The sequence below is a fragment of the Microcaecilia unicolor genome, chromosome 11 (assembly GCF_901765095.1).
Source record: "Microcaecilia unicolor chromosome 11, aMicUni1.1, whole genome shotgun sequence".
Taxonomy (NCBI): domain Eukaryota; kingdom Metazoa; phylum Chordata; class Amphibia; order Gymnophiona; family Siphonopidae; genus Microcaecilia; species Microcaecilia unicolor.
In genome coordinates, this window is record NC_044041.1 from 151,091,921 (window position 1) to 151,109,845 (window position 17,925).

A 17,925-nucleotide genomic window follows, 5' to 3' on the forward strand; every position below is an offset into this window, starting at 1 on the left:
CATGTCCCATCCCCCTTCCGCCTCCTCTACCCCTCCTCCAATGCTCACCTACCCTTGCTCATACCTCTCCTACTCCCTTCACTCTTGCCCGTCTCTATCTACTTATTTCTTTTTATTCTGATATACTTATTTTTTCTTCATCAATACGCTGTAATCCCTGTTACTATGTAAGCCGCATTGAACCTGCTCTGAGTGGGAAAGTGCGGGGTACAAATGTAATAAATAAATAAATAAACCATTGTGGTTAGATGTTGAGGAATCTTTGGTTTCACCTTTGTTACTGCAATCTCTTGTATCTGCTTCTGCTACACCTGACAAATGTTTGAACCCTCTACTTAAAAGTAATGATTCAATGTTTGAAAGAGTTGGACTGTACCTTGCAATATCCAATGTATACAACTGTAGATCTCTCTCTTTGGTATAATCCTTTGATTAAGATTAATAAAACACCTTTTTTTCTGGAAAGAATGGATTGATAAAGGAATACAGACTCTACAGGACATTTTGCTTGATGATCAATCTTCCTTCTTTTTCCTGCAACAGAGATATCACCTAAACTCAGCAAATGCATTTAAATTGTTACAACTTCAACATTGCTTTGCTGGAGTTGACTTTCGTCAAAAATACTCACTAGAAGAACCTTCTATATTTTTCTCTTGCTAGAACATTGATTAATAATGGTCATGTGACCTCTGCCCTCTAGAAGCTTCTTTTATCTACAGCTTTGCCACAAAACTCATCTCTCTGTTCAGTATGGGAAACGGATGTTGGTCATGTTTTATCTGCAAAAGTATGGAACTCTTTTTGGTTGCATACAATGAGACCATCAGCCTTGGCTTCATCACAACAATCACTCAACTTCGTATATCAGAGAACTACTTGGACCCCAAATAAACTGAACAAAGCAGGTCTATTAAACAGCAACAAATGTTGGCATTGTGATATTTTGCAGGGAACTTCAATGCATATGATATTTAAATGTAATTTTGTTCACTCTTTTTGGACACAGATATGGGCTATCATTAAATCCATTTTTCATTTAAATAATGATATCTCTTCATCTATTGTGATATTTAAATCCCATTATCCTCGTGTAAATTTGTCTGCTGATCATGATAAATTTTTGGATGCTCTTCTCACTAAAGCACAGTCTATATTATATTGGCTAATTGGAAATCAGCTAATTTGCTGAATGTTCATTTTTGGTGGAACTCGGTTTTACAGCATCAAAAGTTGGAATTTGTCTTAGCGGAGAAATATGGTTTACTTCACATTAAGAAGTTATGGTCTCCAGTTGATGTTTATCTACAAAGTACGACTTGTTGACTGTAGACCATTGACTACATTATGGACCAATTAATCTTTTTCTTTATTATTTGTCTTGTTATTTGATTGCTTTACTATGCTGATTGGTGCAGTTTGTTTTGACTAGTGGTTTATTCTTCTTTCTCTTCCTCTTTAGAGGAATTGGTTCCTTTCCCCCTTTTGTATTATAACTATTGAAAACTTTCAATAAAATTTCTGGCACAAAAAAAAGAATAAAAATGGATTTTCTGCTTGCAAACAATATACCTGAGGGGTTTGAACTCTAGAATGGAATGGTGTCATTTCTATTGATAAATTTCTGAGTGTTGAAAACTGACAGCGAAGTTTGATGTCAGATGATTGGCTAGCAGTAGAAGTCGGCGTCTGATGTCTGGCTTTATTAGGAGGGCACCATGTTCGTGAGCTTCCACTGAGGAGATACACCGGATAGCCATAGCAATGAAATGAAGCGTAGACAAATACTGTGGTCAGTGTTTGCATTTACTCTTATTTTTGCTTTTTCAGATTCTCAAAATTCATTTTCCTCTGACAGTTTTATATCTACCATGAACCCTGAAGAAGTTGACAAAACTTTGGCCTGAGTCGGCCATGGAGTGTTGGGAGATGCTTGGCATCCTCATAAGTTTCTATATCTTAACACTATGAAAGTTTGATAGTTGATGGAGGTTTTCTTTTGCCAATGATGACAGCAAGTGCTCCTTGAAATTGACAGCTGTGTGCCTTGAAGTAACGGAGTGTGTTGAGGCTTTTTCCTCCACTTTTTGATAAAGAGTGGACTGCGGTAATATCGAGGTGGTGTTGATATATTTGAATAGTTTTCCTCTTTAGCTCTTATTATATGTTTTAGAGTATTCTACGAGCAAAGAAAGTCAAGTTCTCTTGACCAGTCCCTTGGTAGCCTTCCTCCTACGATCTTCTGGGAAACAGATGTGCTAAAAACGGTTACACATCTAGGTGTTATCATATCTCCTGTGGGGAGCATTTCTGCAGTGAATGCTTTGATCATTATTATCATAATCATATAGATGGCTATGAGGGAGATGCATTCTGGAAAATAATTTGGACTGGTAATGTTAAAGTGAGCCTAGTCCAAAAGCTTTCATGGCAGATCAGCAGCTTCCTTAGTGTGCAGTGTACTAAACCTGAATGTGTAAAATGGTGTCAGCTGACAAAGGAAATCTAGCTTCCCCCCTCCCTCCCCCAAATGGCAAGAACCTACAGATGTGGTACAAAACCAAACAATTCTGTTAAGATGGCAGCATCACAGGGAGCTCCTGGAACCCTTACTTGATCAAGCCTACTTCTGCCGCAAACAGCTAAGCTTTGAATCTTTCAATCAGGTAGAGGGCCAAAGAGCCATCCAGCCAAGTTGTGAGGCATCTGGTCGAGCATGAACAGAGGGAATGATGGTTTCCTCCCATCTGGCCTCGGTGAATTCCCAATTCAGCGAGGCCCCGAGGTGGCATCAGCAGCCATGGAGTTAGGAAGGAGAGGGACAGCTTCCCCTGCAAAGAGGGAGAGCTCCCTTCGAGTGTTGCGGTTGGCTCTGGTGGAACAACTGAAGACCTGAGCTGCATCTACAGTGCAACCGCCTGAGTAGTGAGCCGAGGATGGTGGCAGATCCGTGGTCAGAGCTTGAATTCTGTGGTCAGTCACAGAGAGGACTCCTCGGTGCTAAGTCCCCCAAGACCCAGCACAACTGGTTCTTGAGGTGTGGTCAGCAGCCATAGAGTTGGAGTGGAGAGAGGTGGCACTACCTTGCCGTGTGGAGCACTTCTTACAAGTGCCACGGGTAAGTGTTGCTCCTTGCGGGTGTCACGATCAGTTTCAGTGGCATGTCCTAGGAGACCCAAGGTAGGAGATCACTCCCGTGCAATGTATGAGCTGTGGGCGCTGAGCAGTCCCAGGTCATCGTTGGACTCACAGAGAGAACTGGAGGCTTAAAAAAAGTTACAGAAAGAGATGAGAGAAATCAAAGAAGAATCAGTAAGAGTCCCACCTACTAGCCAGATATGGCCCTCTATAAAAAGGAGTACTGAAACACTAGTTGCTGCTGTGGGGGAAAAAACTACACTGGGCAGAAGCAGACAAGACTAACACTGAAGAAACAGGAAACAAGCCCAGAGACAGAGGAGAAATACTTAAGCCTGCTCTGAGCTTGTATTTATGGTGATCTTAGTTCTTGTTTGCCTGACTTGAAATGGCATCAGTGATTGGCTAGCGCCAAGTTAAAAGAAGCAAGCTATTCATGTGAACCTGAAGGCTAGCTTGTTCTCCTACTACTGGAAATCCAACACCCCTGAGCCTTTACTTTCCAGACTTTAACTCGATTCCTCCTGCTTCAGCTTGTGTAACTTCAGCTTGTACCTGCAGCCAAGATCTGGTTCCATTTCCTATTTCAACCTAGCAATCCACATGAGTGCATAGGCCAACCAACTTTGTTCCAGTTCTTGCTATCTGCAAGTTGGTATTCCCTTTCGTACGCAACAAGAACTTGAAACAAAGAAATTCCTTAACACACGACAGGCAGGAAGACAATAGTAAAAAACTAATAGTTTTGTACCTATTTATCGCTTTATTCATTTAATATACCGCTTCTAAATAAGCATATATATGAAAGCGGTACACAATACATCCATAAAAGGGGAAAAAGGAAAACAACTCCATTATTCAATAGGAATGAGAAGTCAAACTAAAGGCAGATTAGTTCACTTGCATTAGTCCATGCCAATAGTTCACTTGCATTAGTCCATGCCGATGAACACAGGATTCCCGTTCTTAACATGCATCACGGCTTAAATTGCGCCTCATCAAATGCAGGAAGAAATCTTAGAGCTGTGAGGAATCCAGTTCCAAAAAATGACTACCCTGAAGGTCAGGAACTTCTGAGTCACAGGAAAAGATACACTTGGGCCAAAAAGCCTGCACAACAGCTGCTTAAAATCACAACTGAAATCACACATGAAGATGGCTATCTACCAATCCCTATTTTACTGACAGATATATTTTAAAAAACTGGTTGAAGGAGGACAAACTAGGCCTACTATACATAACTGAAGCATGGTTCTACTCTAAACAAATAAATGAGCTATGCCCCCCAGGATATAAAATCATTCACTGTACTAGAGAAAAAGAAAAAAGGAGGAGGACATAGTAACATAGTAGATGACGGCAGAAAAAGACCTGCACGGTCCATCTAGTCTGCCCAACAAGATAAACTCATATGTGCTACTTCTTGTGTATACCTTACCTTGATTTGTATCTGCCATTTTCAGGACACAGACCGTAGAAGTTTTGCCCAGAACTAGCCCCACCACCCAAACACCAGCCCCGCCTCCCAATCTCGGCTAAGCTTCTGAGGATCCCACGCATGCTTGAATTCCGTTACCGTTTTCATCTCCACCACCTCCCGCGGGAGGGCATTCCAAGTATCTACCACTCTCTCTGTGAAAAAATACTTCCTGACATTTTTCTTGAGTCTGCCCCCTTCACTCTCATATCATGTCCTCTCGTTCTACCGCCCTCCCATCTCCGGAAAAGGTTTGTTTGCGGATTAATACCTTTCAAATATTTGTATAATATCACCCCTGTTTCTCCTTTCCTGCAGGGTATACATATCGCCATATTGTACAAATACTTCTTCAAAATAGAAATAATGTCAGAACTAATATCCCCAAACCTGGAAATATGTACCATTAAAATATGGGATGAGACCCTGCAGGGTCAGCTACTCTGTATTTTATTCTACAAGCCACCGGGCAGATGGAGTGAAGCACAGATAGAAATCATGGATTTCATCTCAAATATGTGTCAACCACACAGATGTGATCTTAATAGGGGATATCAATCTCAACCTAGATGATCCAGCTGACAAAACCACTAAAGACTGCATGGAATTCCTACCATTGAATGACTTCTACAGTCCAGAGGTAAATACCATACCACCTAAAGGGCATATCCTAGATCTGCTAGCATACAGATTTCCAGTAAATCATAATTTTAAAATAGAAGAGCATTCCTGGGAAGAAACCCCATGGTCTGATCATGCCAAATTAAACTTAACTCTGTATTGGAAGGAATCCTGTAACACATAGAGGGGCATAATCGAATGCAAACGCCCATCTCCATGGGCATCTATCTCCGAGAATGGGTATGTGAAGGGGTGGGACAGACCGTATTTTCGAACAAGATGGGCGTCCATCTTTTTTTTTTTTTTATAATACGGTTTGTGCCAGGCAAATGCATCGGATTTGTGCGGATTTGAGCTGGGCGGTATCGTTTTTCAGCGATAATGGAAACCGAAGGCGCCCAGCTCAAAAATGAACGAATCCAAGGCATTTGGTCGTGGGAGGGGCCAGGATTTGTAGTGCACTGGTCCCCCTCACAATGCCAGGACACCAACCGGGCACCCTAGGGGGCACTTGTAACAATTAAAAAAAATTAAAATACCTCCCAAGTCCATAGCTCCCTTCCCTTGGGTGCTGCGCCCCCCCAAATCCCCCCCCCCCCCAAAACCCACTGGCCACAAATCTACACCATTACCATAGCACTTATGGCTGAAGGGGGGCACCTAGATGTGGGTACAATGGGTTTTGGGGGCAGTTTGGAGCGCTCCCATTTAGCAGCACAAATGTAACAGGTGGTGGGGGGGAATGGGCCTGGGTCCACCTGCCTGAAGTCCACTGCACCCACTAACAACTGCTCCAGGGACCTGCATACTGCTGTGATGGAGCTGGGTATGACATTTGAGGTAGGCATACAGGCTGAAAAAAAAGTTTTTAAAGTTCTGTTTTTTTGAGTGGGAGGGGGTTAGTGACCACTGGGGGAGTCAGGGAAGGTCATCCCCGATTCCCTCCGGTGGTCATCTGGGCAGTTGGGGCACTTTTGGGGGACTTGTTTCTGAAACAAAAGGGTCCAGAAAAAGTGACCCAAATTCTCGCTTCTGGCGCCCTTCTTTTTTCCATTATCGGCCGAGCGCGCCCATCTCTCCTCGGCCGATAAACACGCCCCAGTCCCGCCTTCACCACGCCTCCGACACGCCCCCATCAACTTTGTCCATTCCCGCGACAGATTGCAGTTGGAGACTCCCAAAATCGGCTTTCGATTATTCCGATTTGGGAGCCCACGGGAGAAAGGCGCCCATCTCTCGATTTGGGTCGAAATATGGACATCTTTCTCTTTCGAAAATAAGCTGGATAGTCAACACTGACTAGTCATGCAGTAAGATTGACATAATAAGGTTTGGAACAGAAAGTATGACCACCTATGGACTCCCTTAGCCAACCCAAAAGAGTTCCTTCACAAATGGGAGGAAAGAAGCAGAATGGTCCTACATGACAGAGTACCACTGAAACTATAAAAAAAAAAGTCAGAGACGTGTTCCTTTGGTTCACTAATGAAGTAAGTTAAATGAAAAGGCTTTGCAGAAGACAAAGACAATGGTCTAAAGATACAACCATAGCCAAAAGGAGGCGTGGAAGAGGGCAATAAAATGCTACAAAACCACCACAGCCAACAGGGAGGCGTGGAGGAGAGAGAGAGCAATAAAACCAATCTAGAACAAGCAAAGATGAAATATTATAAAGAGCAAGTTGGTCCCAATTATCAAAGCATACTACAACTGTAGGGGCTAGTTAACTCCATGCTATCCACCCACATGTTTACAACTTGAAATGAAAACACCCCTTCAGCTGATACATTGGTCAAATACTTCAAAAACAAAATCACCTGAACAGAGACTGCTTGTTGATGTACTGGAAAGCTCACACAACAACATAATTGCTGACAGAACTTGGTCATCCTTCAACCCTCCGACTATGTGCTGAAATAGTAAAGCAGTTAGTGCAGAAAAGTTCCAAAGCATCCTGCCTGTTAGACAGCTGCCATAGCCACCTAATGCAAGCAGCCCCGGCATACTTCATAGAACAGCTAAGATCTTATCTGTCTCTTATTCTGTCCAAAGGTTTGTTCCAAATGGAAAAGGGCAACATTATTCTAACACTGATAATAAAGAACAAGAAACAAAGTAGAAATTAAACCACAAATTACATACCTGTGACTTCCATACCTCTCATGACGAAACTTATGGAAGGACTAATCGCCATACAGCTAATGGAATACCATACTGCTTGAATCCAAATCAGGTTTCTGCCCTCCATTTTAGCACTGAAATGGTGCTAATCACCCTTCTAGCAAAACTCAGGAATGAGGTCAGCAAAGTTTGAGATGTCAATCACTTTTGACATGGTCAACCACTTGATTCTGCTAAGGCTGCTGGATAAAATTGGAATTGGTGGTTTGAAGGTTTTTTGATATCAAGCAAGACGTTTACAAACTTATCTGCTATATGGAAAGCAGAATGTGGAGTTCCCCAGGGTTCACCCATGTCTCCTATCTTGTTCAACATTATGAAGATACTACTAGTACGAACTTCAGCAAAACACAGCTTTAATCCTTTTTCCATTATGCTGACAACATGTCAGTTTTACATCCCATTTGACAACAAACTAGATGACAACATCATGGACAGAATTAAATCTGGTTTAGATATCCTAGAATCATGGGCCACCACATTCAAACTAATTTAGCACCAAGAATTGACCATTTAACATCTTCCCACTACAACAACACCTTCATAAGCGTTAACATAGATGGAGTTATTCACCCAATAGCTGAAAATCTGAAACTACTAGGAGTCACTCTGGACCATCATGTGAACACCAGATCTTGACCACCACATCGAAAATGTTTCAAACAATGTGGAGGCTCAGGAGAATGAGACTACTTTCCCAGAGAGATCTTCTTAATATTAGTCCAAATGATGGTCTTAACACACATCAATTACTGTAACGGAGTGTATACCGGTTGTAGGGAAGAACTACTGACTAGATTGCAAACAACCCAAAACACGGCCGCAAGACAGATTGATTTACAGGAAGTCAAGATACAAAAGCGGCTGCCCACTACTACAGAAATATCACTGGCTCCCAGTCGGAGCCAGAATTCTTTTCAAGATACGCACACTGGTCCATAGGATCATTTTGGCCTTGCTCCTGAATATATGACCAACCTAATCAATCTACCACTTCACAAGGCTCATTGGAGCACATAATTATCTTGGCCTTCACTTCCCTACTTGCCTAGGATTAAGATATAAATCAGTGTACTCATCCGGCTTCTCCTTTTTTAAGCACAAAAAACTGAAACTCCCCACCAAAAGAATTAAGATCTAAGAGTAATTATATTCTATTACACCTGCAAGCCTTCTTTTTCAGGAAATTCTTTCACTTTGATATTAAATAATACCCACCTTCACTCATTGTAACTAGTCTCGACCCAATGAATCACATCTGTTAGTTACTATGTGTTCCATTATCTTCACTGTAACTCTCGCTTCACACTTCTCCAATTACTGGCTTGATCAATAGTTAAATCCTTCATGTCCTAGGCTTTCAACTTTTTAGCCACATTGAAAGTAACCACGTTGGTAAATTGTGGGATACAAAGGTCAAATAAATAAAATTAGTAGTTGCTGCTGTCGAATCCACCACAGTTGAAAAGTCATTGTGTGCCATTGGTCTGGGAACTTGCACCCCAGTTGAGTCTGTTCTGAAGGGGGAAAAGAAATTGGACTGACTACATCTTTTCTCAGAGTGGGAGATCTTGCATTACCCGTAGAATCCTTTTTTTATTTTTTTATTTTGTAGAATCTTTTCAGCTGTATATCCCTGGACAGAGGGAGTTGGTCAGGTGCTGTTGTAGTTTGAATGTGCTTCTGCACATTGAAGTTTGTATGGGCCTGAAGTAGAGGAGTGTGGTAGCCGTGTTAGTCCACTCTTAAGGTTATCAATAGAAATCAAACAAAATAAAACATGGAAAAGAAAATAAGATGATACCTTTTTTATTGGACATAACTTAATACATTTCTTGATTAGCTTTCGAAGGTTGCCCTTCTTCCTCAGATTGGAAATAAGCAAATGTCAGCTAGCACATTTGCTTATTTCCGATCTGAGGAAGAAGGGCAACCTTCGAAAGCTAATCAAGAAATGTATTAAGTTATGTCCAATAAAAAAGGTATCATCTTATTTTCTTTTCCATGTTTTATTTTGTTTGATTTCTATTGATAACCTATGGGCCTGAAGAAATTTTAAAAAAGTGAGCCACTGGTGTTACAACAGACACAAGTTTTTTTTTGTTTTTTTTTTTTATAGGAGGATCCAAACTAGCACAATGTGTCCTGTGGAGTCAGGTCTGGTGCATGTAAGAGAGGAGGAACCATGAGAATATGACTGAACAGGGCCAGGTACCCAAAATGGACCTAGAAGTGGGGCGCATGATTCAAGAAAAAAAAAACAAAAGCCAGGAGAGAGCTGTAATTGGAGGCAGCTGGTTGTATGAGGTCAGATGTTGCAGCTGAGAGAGCCACTGGCTGAGGAAAGTTGGATGCAGGCATGCATGCGCACATGCTTGTGCACACGTGGGACCTGTGGTGTGGAGATGGTGGTTGGTTGCAGGGAGGTGGCTTGTACTGGAATGAAAGGGAACGGCAGAGGATTTACAGGTGCATGCTAGTGAGGGGACCTTGGAGCAGAGGCACATGTGTTTTGGTACAAGTCTGGCTGAAAGGAGTCTGATAAAATCTAGCAAGATGAGTAAAAGGAGGAGCCAGGAGGCAAGGACTACTGGAAGGAGATAGTGGCTGGGACTGTGGGGGCGTACTTGGGTGAATGGATCTGGTTATTGTGTCAGCATGAACGTGTATGGACATATGTAGGTGTATATTACCACTTGAATTGCAGGAATGGGAAAATATATACAGAGATAAAATAAGAATTACAGGGATTTTAGAAGCCAGGCAAAGTGAATTTTAGAGTTCTTTATTGTGCTTGCGGGAGAGATACAGGAGTAGAGTATGGAAAGTGCTCAAGTGTTTTTTTTTCTTCTCGTTTTGGAGCTGCAGCACAACTACTGGGCAGAAGAAGGCTGGTGGATGAAGAGTGTAGTTGGGCAGGAGTAAAGCAAAGCTCTGGCAGGAAAAGTAGGAATGTTACAGAAGAACCTGAGACGTGTGAGTGTAAAGGAAGAGTCTGAAATAATACTTTTGGTAAAGGTAAAGTGTGGTGAATGTTAAAAAAAATTTTATTACTAAAAAAAACAAATTGTCTTCAGTTGTGTTAAATGATGGTGAATGAGAGAGAAGAACCATACAGTTAGTGAGGTTTTATAACTGGAAAAGCAGAATAAGATTAATTTGGAGCTAGTTCTAATTGACAAGCAAGTGGATCAGAAGGGATGTATTTTACCAAGCATATATTGGGTATATTAAAAGTCTCCTTTTTGAATTGACAACAATAAAATTCTGATCTGATAAAACCGAGATCAGGTTTTAGTTTTAAATGTAAAATTTGTAGGAACTACTATTGTAGTTCTGTGCTAATACTGTGCTGAATACAGAAAGCCTGAAAAACTCAGAAGAACTAAGGGGTCTTTTACTAAGCTGCGTTAAAAAGTAGCCAGCACTGCTGTCAGCGCGTGGGCTTACCAGGTGCTGCTGCGGCCACTTCTAGCGTGGCAGTAAAATAGGCACATTTGCTATATATATTTGCTATATATAATTTCCCAGTTAGTGCATAGCCATTACCACAGGAACTTTTACTGCAACTGTTGTAATCTGACAGCAAGCAGCAATCTTCTTGCACTACCTGATTAATGCAGGACATGCCTACAACCCATGGGCACATGTTCCACACTGAAAAAAAAACATTTTTCAGTGTGGGATTAGCATGCACTACCGTGGGACATCTCGGTGTCTCCCGCGATAGTGCTTTTTAGCACACGATAGCCATGTGCTAATGCTACTGCGGCTTGGTAAAAGGCCCCTAATGCTGATAAAATACTCCAATTGTTAGAGGCAATATTCAAGACAGAAAATACAAGTATTTCTGCTGGAGGTAGAATAAATAGATTGAAATAGTTATGAGTTGATTGTATATGAGCTTGAATTCACTTATTAGAATTGTGGGTTTAGTTAAAAAAAAACCTGCTGCTACTCAGAAAAAGTTTTTAAAAAGGAAAATTTAGGCTAGAAAAGCAGCTTTTAGTAGGGAAACCCATTTATCTTTTCTTTTTATTAAATAGTTTCACAGTATGACACAGAAAAACAAAGAAAATAGGAGGCAGAATCCTTTGTTGATTTTTGTAAAGACTAGTGTAGTAGGTGCAAGTCTTCCGAGGAAAAGCATCCAGGAATGTGACTGCACTGGACTGCAGACAGAGTAAAAAAGGCACCCACTGCAATACTGGCTTGGCAAATGATTTGAACCACACAACACTGTACAGCTATGTGGTTCAAATCGGTGTTCAGAAGCCAGGTAGCAGAGGAGGACATGGCCTTATGTATAGCCTCTTATCATGCTATTGAGGTGGGGAGGGGGGAAAATGAAAGCAAGGAGTATGTGCCAGGGAGTACAGCAGGGCAGAGACGACATGGACAGAGAATTTCGGATTGAAAGGAAAAGACAGATCTGGACTAAACTTGGAGTCTTGCTGGGAGGTTGAGGGAGGAGGGAAGGAGAGAGTAGTGGAGAGTAGAAAGAGGGGGTGGAGAAAGAACTAGGGGACACACAAAGGGCAGAAAAAGCTGAGGAGGGGGAAGGGGGTTAAACTGAGCTGGGGAGAGTGGAATCTGGAGACTGATATTGCTAGGAAGGAAGAAACTGGAAGATACTTTTTGAGGGAATTCTGCACAAAAGAATTACAATAAAGAATGCAGAATTTTTCTAAATTTTTGAGCATAAGTGCCCCAGCAGTAAATGGTTGAGTCAAAACAAACAGAAGACTTTGCGTTCTTCCCCTCTTGGTTTATTTTATTTTTGTCACAGAACCCGGGATGGTGAGCCCTTGGGCTGCAGCAGACAAGTCCTCTGGGGAGGCGCAGAGTAGGGGCGAACCAGGCACTGAATACACACAAGATACCAGACATGGCAAATAGACAGCACACTCAAGACAAGCAACAAGCACCACCAGAAAAGGGAGATAGACCACTCAGGCGGGTCTCACGGCCGATCCGGAACCCACTTGTACAGAGTCCAAGCATATGGGCCTCACGCCCAATCCGGAACCAAATCATACCAGAGGGAAGGGAAAAGAAACAGAACGGAATCTCTTGAGCAAGTACTACTCAAGCAGTGCACACACACTGCACTAAACAGAGCCACAAACAAGGGGTCAAAAAACTCTACACACAGGCACAAAGAAACTGAAGGGGATAAGATAACCCCACTTAGCCTCACATGGTAGAAACCACAAGTAAAAGATAAGAAAACCACACAGGAAGTCAGCACAGGACTGGGCTTACAACCCTAGCTAAAAATGAATAGTCCTAACCAAGTCAAACAGACAATGCATAGAGAGGTAGCACAGGGCTGGGCTAGTAGTCCCAGCTAAACAGAAGAACCACCCACTCAAGCACAAACAGAACCAAACAGAGAGGACACTCAGGGCTGTGCTAGATCCACAGCTGTAAATGAATAATCCTAACCAAGTCAAACAGAAATCACACAGAGAGGTAGCATAGGGCTGGGCTAGTAGTCCCAGCTAAACAGAAGAACCACCCACTCAAGCACAAACAGAACCAAACAGAGAGGACACTCAGGGCTGTGCTAGATCCACAGCTGTAAACGAATAATCCTAACCAAGTCAAACAGAAATCACACAGAGAGGTAGCTCAGGGCTGGGCTAGTAGTCCCAGCTAAAAGGAAGAGCAATCCATTCAAACACAACCAGAAACCTCACAAAGAGAACTCAAACAGAAAGCACACAGGAAGAACTCAAGACAAGGCCACACAGAGGAGCCCTCACGGCTATGCCATACAGAACTCAAGGATAAGGGAAGCCACTCATGAGGGAACACTCTAAGCTGTACCATACAGCACTCAGGGAAAAGGGAAACCATTCAAAGGAATACACTAGGCTATGCCACACAGCACTCAAGGGAAAAGGGAAGCCACTCATAAAATACCCAAGGCTGGCCATGCAGCACTCAATGGTAAAGGGAACCAACTATAGGAATACACTCTAGGCCAGTGATGGCGAACCTTTCAGAGACCGAGTGCCCAAACAGCAACCCAAAATTGAATTATTTATCACAAAGTGCCGGTACTCATTATGGGCGGGGTCACCACATAAGACTCCACCCCTATGATAGCCACACCCCTTACACCAGCCATGGCGCATATAAACAGACATCATTGAAAATATTATACTAGTATAGGAGAAAAAAATAACGTGATTTTCTGTCATTATAAATCATTTCTGAAAGCTGTTACAGCTCCATTATACCCAGTGCAAAATAAGACAGCAGATGTAAATTCTCAAATTGGACATATTCCAAACACTAAAATGAAAATAAAATGATTTTTCCTACCTTTGTTGTCTGGTGATTTTGTATTTCTATTCATATTGGTCCTAGTCGCTGATTCTGCTGCTCTCTATCTGTTCTCTTAACTCCATTTCCAGGGCTTCCTTTCCATTTATTTTTTTACTTTCCTCCTTTCTTCTTCATTTCTTGCCCTCCATCCATGTCCAGCCACCCTCCTCTCCCCTCCAGCCACAAATGTCCATCCACCCTCCTCTCCCCCTGCCCTCCCCTCCAGCCACCCATGTCCAGCCACCCTCCTCTCCCCCCTGCCCTCCCTCCCAGCACCAGGCAGGCCTCCCTCCCAGCACCAGGCTTACCTCCCACCTAGCATCAGGCCGGCCTCCCTCCCACCCAGCACCCAACATCAGGCCTGCCTGCCTCCCACCCAGCACCCAACATCAGGCCTCCGTCCTCCCACCCAGCACCCAACATCAGGCCTGCCTCCCACCCAGCACCCAACATCAGGCCTCCGTCCCTCCCACCCAGCACCCAACATCAGGCCTCCCTCCCACCCAGCATGCAGTAGCAGGCCTCCCTCAGCATCAGGCCTGCCTCCCTCCCTCCCAGTACCAGGCCTGCCTCCCGCCCTCCCTTCAACCAAACAAGCAACCATCAATCCGCCTGCCCGTCCCCCTCCCTCCTCCCTCCCAGCACCAGGAACCCCCCCTTCTCCTCTTAAATTTTAAAAGCGTACCTCCTCGGAGTTCATTCAGGTGGCGTACGTCGGCAGCAGCAGTGAAGCGCGTGTTCTTTGCTCGGCGCGCCTTCCTTCCCTTCTGTCGCTCAAGCTCTGGTCCTGACCATAGGCCGCTGCCGCCAACTGATAGTCTGCAGGGGGGCGCCAGAGACCCTAGGCACGGCCCTGAGTAAAGGTATGAGAGATGTGATATTACGGGAATGATAATTCAGAGGTGAATGTATGATGCATTAGTGAACATTAAGTGTGGCCTTTATGTGTTTTGTTTCTTTCCGTAAATTTTTTCGAAAAGATGGGTCTTCAATAATCTGCGAAAGGAGGCTTGCTCGTTGATTGTTCTTAAGTTGCGCGGCAGTGTATTCCAAAACTGCGTGCTCATGTGAGAAAAGGTTGACGCATGTAGCGCTTTGTATTTCACGCCCTTGCAATTGGGGAAGTGGAGGTTAAGGAAGGTTCGGGATGATCTTTTGGCATTTATGGTTGGTAAGTCTGTCAACTCGTACATGTAGGCTGGGGCTTCGCCGTGAATGATTTTGTGGACTAATGTGCATATTTTAAAAGTGACGCGTTCCTTGAGTGGGAGCCAGTGCAGTTTCTCTCGTAATGGTTTTGCACTTTCATATTTTGGCTTTCCAAAGATGAGTCTGGCTGCTGTATTCTGGGCTGTTTGAAGGTTCCTCAGTATTTGTTCTTTGCAACCTGCGTATAGTGAGTTGCAGTAATCCAAATGGCTGAGCACGAGGGATTGCACTAGGCTGCGAAAGACGGATCTTGTGAAGTATGGTCTTATCCTTTTCAGTTTCCACATGCTGTAAAACATCTTTTTTGTTGTGTTGTTAGCGTGAGTTTCAAGCGTTAGGTGGCGGTCGATAGTGATTCCAAGGATTTTTAGCGTTTCAGAGATTTGAAGGTTCAGGTTTGGTGTGTTTATGGCTGTGAATTCTTTTGTGTTGTATTGGGAGGTGAGAATCAGGCATTGAGTTTTTTCTGCATTTAATTTCAGACGAAATGCATCCGCCCATGTGTTCATGATGTGTAGGCTTTGATTGATTTTCGTTGAAGATTTCGTTACTGTCTTGTTTGAAGGGGATGTATATTGTCACATCATCAGCGTATATATATGGGTTGAGGTTATGGTTTGATAGGAGTTTTGCCAAAGGGATCATCATTAAGTTGAAAATGGTTGGTGAGAGAGGTGATCCTTGTGGTACTCCACATTCAGGTGTCCATGCCTTGGATGTGGTCGAATTTGATGTGACTTGATACGAACGTTGGGTTAGGAACCCTTAGAACCAATTCAGGACATTTCCTCCAATGCCAAAGTATTCGAGTATGTGTAATAGGATTCCATGGTCAACCATATTGAAAGCACTTGACATGTCAAATTGTAGGAGGAGTATATTGTTGCCCGTTGCAATTATTTGTTTAAATGTGGTCATAAGGGTGACTAATACTGTTTCTGTGCTATGATTCGACCGGAATCCTGATTGGGCGTCATGCAGTATTGAGTGTTTGTTTAGATAGTTTGTGAGTTGTTTGGTTACCAGTCCTTCAGTTATTTTGGTTAATAGTGGTATGGATGTTACTGGCCTGTAGTTGGTTATTTCACTTGTGTTTTTCTTTGTGTCCTTAGGAATTGGGGTGAGTAAGATTTTTCCTTTTTCTTTTGGGAAGAGTCCGTTTTGTAGCATGAAGTTCACATGGCTCGTTAGGTCTATTATGAATTGTTGAGGAGCAGATTTCATGAGGTTGTTTGGGCACGTGTCTAGTTTGCAGTTCGATTTGGCATATCTTTTGAGAGTTTCAGAGATGAGGTCTTCTGATAGTATTTCGAATTTGGTCCATGTTCTGTCTGCAGGGTATGTTCCTTCTTCTGGGTCTAGACAATCTAAAATTGTGGCGTACTCAATAGGGCTAGCAGGTATTTTGAGTCGTAGTTGTATAATTTTCTCCTTGAAGTATTTTGCAAGGTTGTCCACATCTGGTACATCTTTGCCGTTGTTTGTAACTGGTGTGGTGTCTAACAGTTTGTTCACAAGGTTGAAGAGTTTATGTGTGTCTTTGTAGTTTGGTCCTATTATTGTTTTGTAATGTAGTCTTTTGGTCTGCTTTATGGTGTATTTGTATTTTCTCCGAAGTAATTTCCATGCGTTCAGTGTTTGTTCGTCTTTCTTTTTGTTCCATTCTCGTTCTAGTTTCCTGACTTGTGTTTTAAGTTTTTTCAGCTCTTCAGTGAACCATGGATTTGTCTTTTTCCTGTGTGATGTTCTGGTTTGGATTGGGGCGATTTTGTCTAATGTTGTTGTTCATAGATCGTCCCATTCTTGGAGGAATTGGATGGTGTCTGCGTTTGTTGGCCATTCGTTCTGGTAGATCTGTTGCCAGAATATTGTGGGGTCTATTTTTCCTCTCGTTGTGTATGTTGTTCGCTCCTTTTTATTGATTGTGTTTGTGTGTGTTTTTCGCCAGCAGAGAGAGACATTTGCTTTATGTTGGTCTGACCATAGTGTAGGTGTCCATCTTGTGTCAGTGAGTATGGTAGTTGAGTCCGGTTCAAATTTGTTTGTTATGATATCAAGTGTGTGTCCTTTTTCGTGTGTTGGTTGCGTGTTGGGTATTTGCAGATCCCAGAGTTTTAGGAATTCTTTGCATTCTCGTGTGCTTGGTGAGGTGTCATCTTCTAGGTGTAGGTTGATGTCTCCTAATATGAGGATGTTTGAGGCAGACACGCAGGAGTTCGAGATGAAATCCATGAGTTGTACTTGGGAGTCTTGCCATTGTCCTGGTGGCCTGTAGAATAGGATTGTGTTAAGGTGTCCTATTAGGTTTGGATGATAAATTCTTGTCGATGCAATTTCAAGTTGTGGCGAGGTAGATTCACCCATGATTGTGATGGTGAATTCGGGTTTGTAGATAATAGCTATTCCGCCTCCTCCTTTTTTTTCCATTTCTTGTCCAGTGGGTGATTTTGTATTCTGGTGGGCATGTTTCTAAGATGGCAGGGTCTGTGGGGCTGTGGAACCAGGTTTCTGTGATAAATAGAAGGTCTAAGTTGTCTGTGGTAATCCAGTCTAGAATATCTACTGAATTGCTTACTGCCGATCTTGCATTGATGTATCCTAGTTGGACTGAGTGGTATGGTTCCGGGGGGGGGGGGGGGGGGGGGGGGGTTCCATGTGTTTATTTTTATTAGTTGTCTGTTTCTTCGGTGGTTGAATTTGTTGTTATTGTTGTTTTCCTCTTTTAGTCGGCGGTATTCATGTCCGGAGATTATTCCTTTTGGTTGGTTGTTGTGTCTTTGGTTTGGTGGGTTGTTGATCGGTTGTACATAGGATTGTTGTATTGTGGGTGAGTTGTTGTGGATGTTCTTTGGGGTGGGCATTGTGTGTATGTGAGTGCTGTGTGATTTGTGGGCAATGGGTTTGTTGTTATCTGGGTTGTAGGTTGTGTTTGCGTATAAGAGTAGGGAGAGACAATGGATGGT

The 17,925-nt window shown here is 42.9% G+C and overlaps 1 protein-coding gene across 3 annotated transcripts in view; it reads left to right on the forward strand.

Annotated features, from left to right (window-relative positions):
* EXOC3L2 (exocyst complex component 3 like 2) overlaps positions 1-17,925 on the forward strand; it is a 419,752-nt gene that overhangs the window by 93,651 nt on the left and 308,176 nt on the right. For 2 of the 3 annotated variants that reach the window (XM_030219236.1, XM_030219234.1), the window contains exon 2: positions 10,280-10,393. The gene's annotated coding sequence lies outside the window, so the exon portion shown is untranslated. Of the gene's footprint in view, positions 1-9,559; positions 9,629-10,279; positions 10,394-17,925 lie in introns of those variants that run through there. The other variant, XM_030219233.1, reaches the window with a different exon arrangement.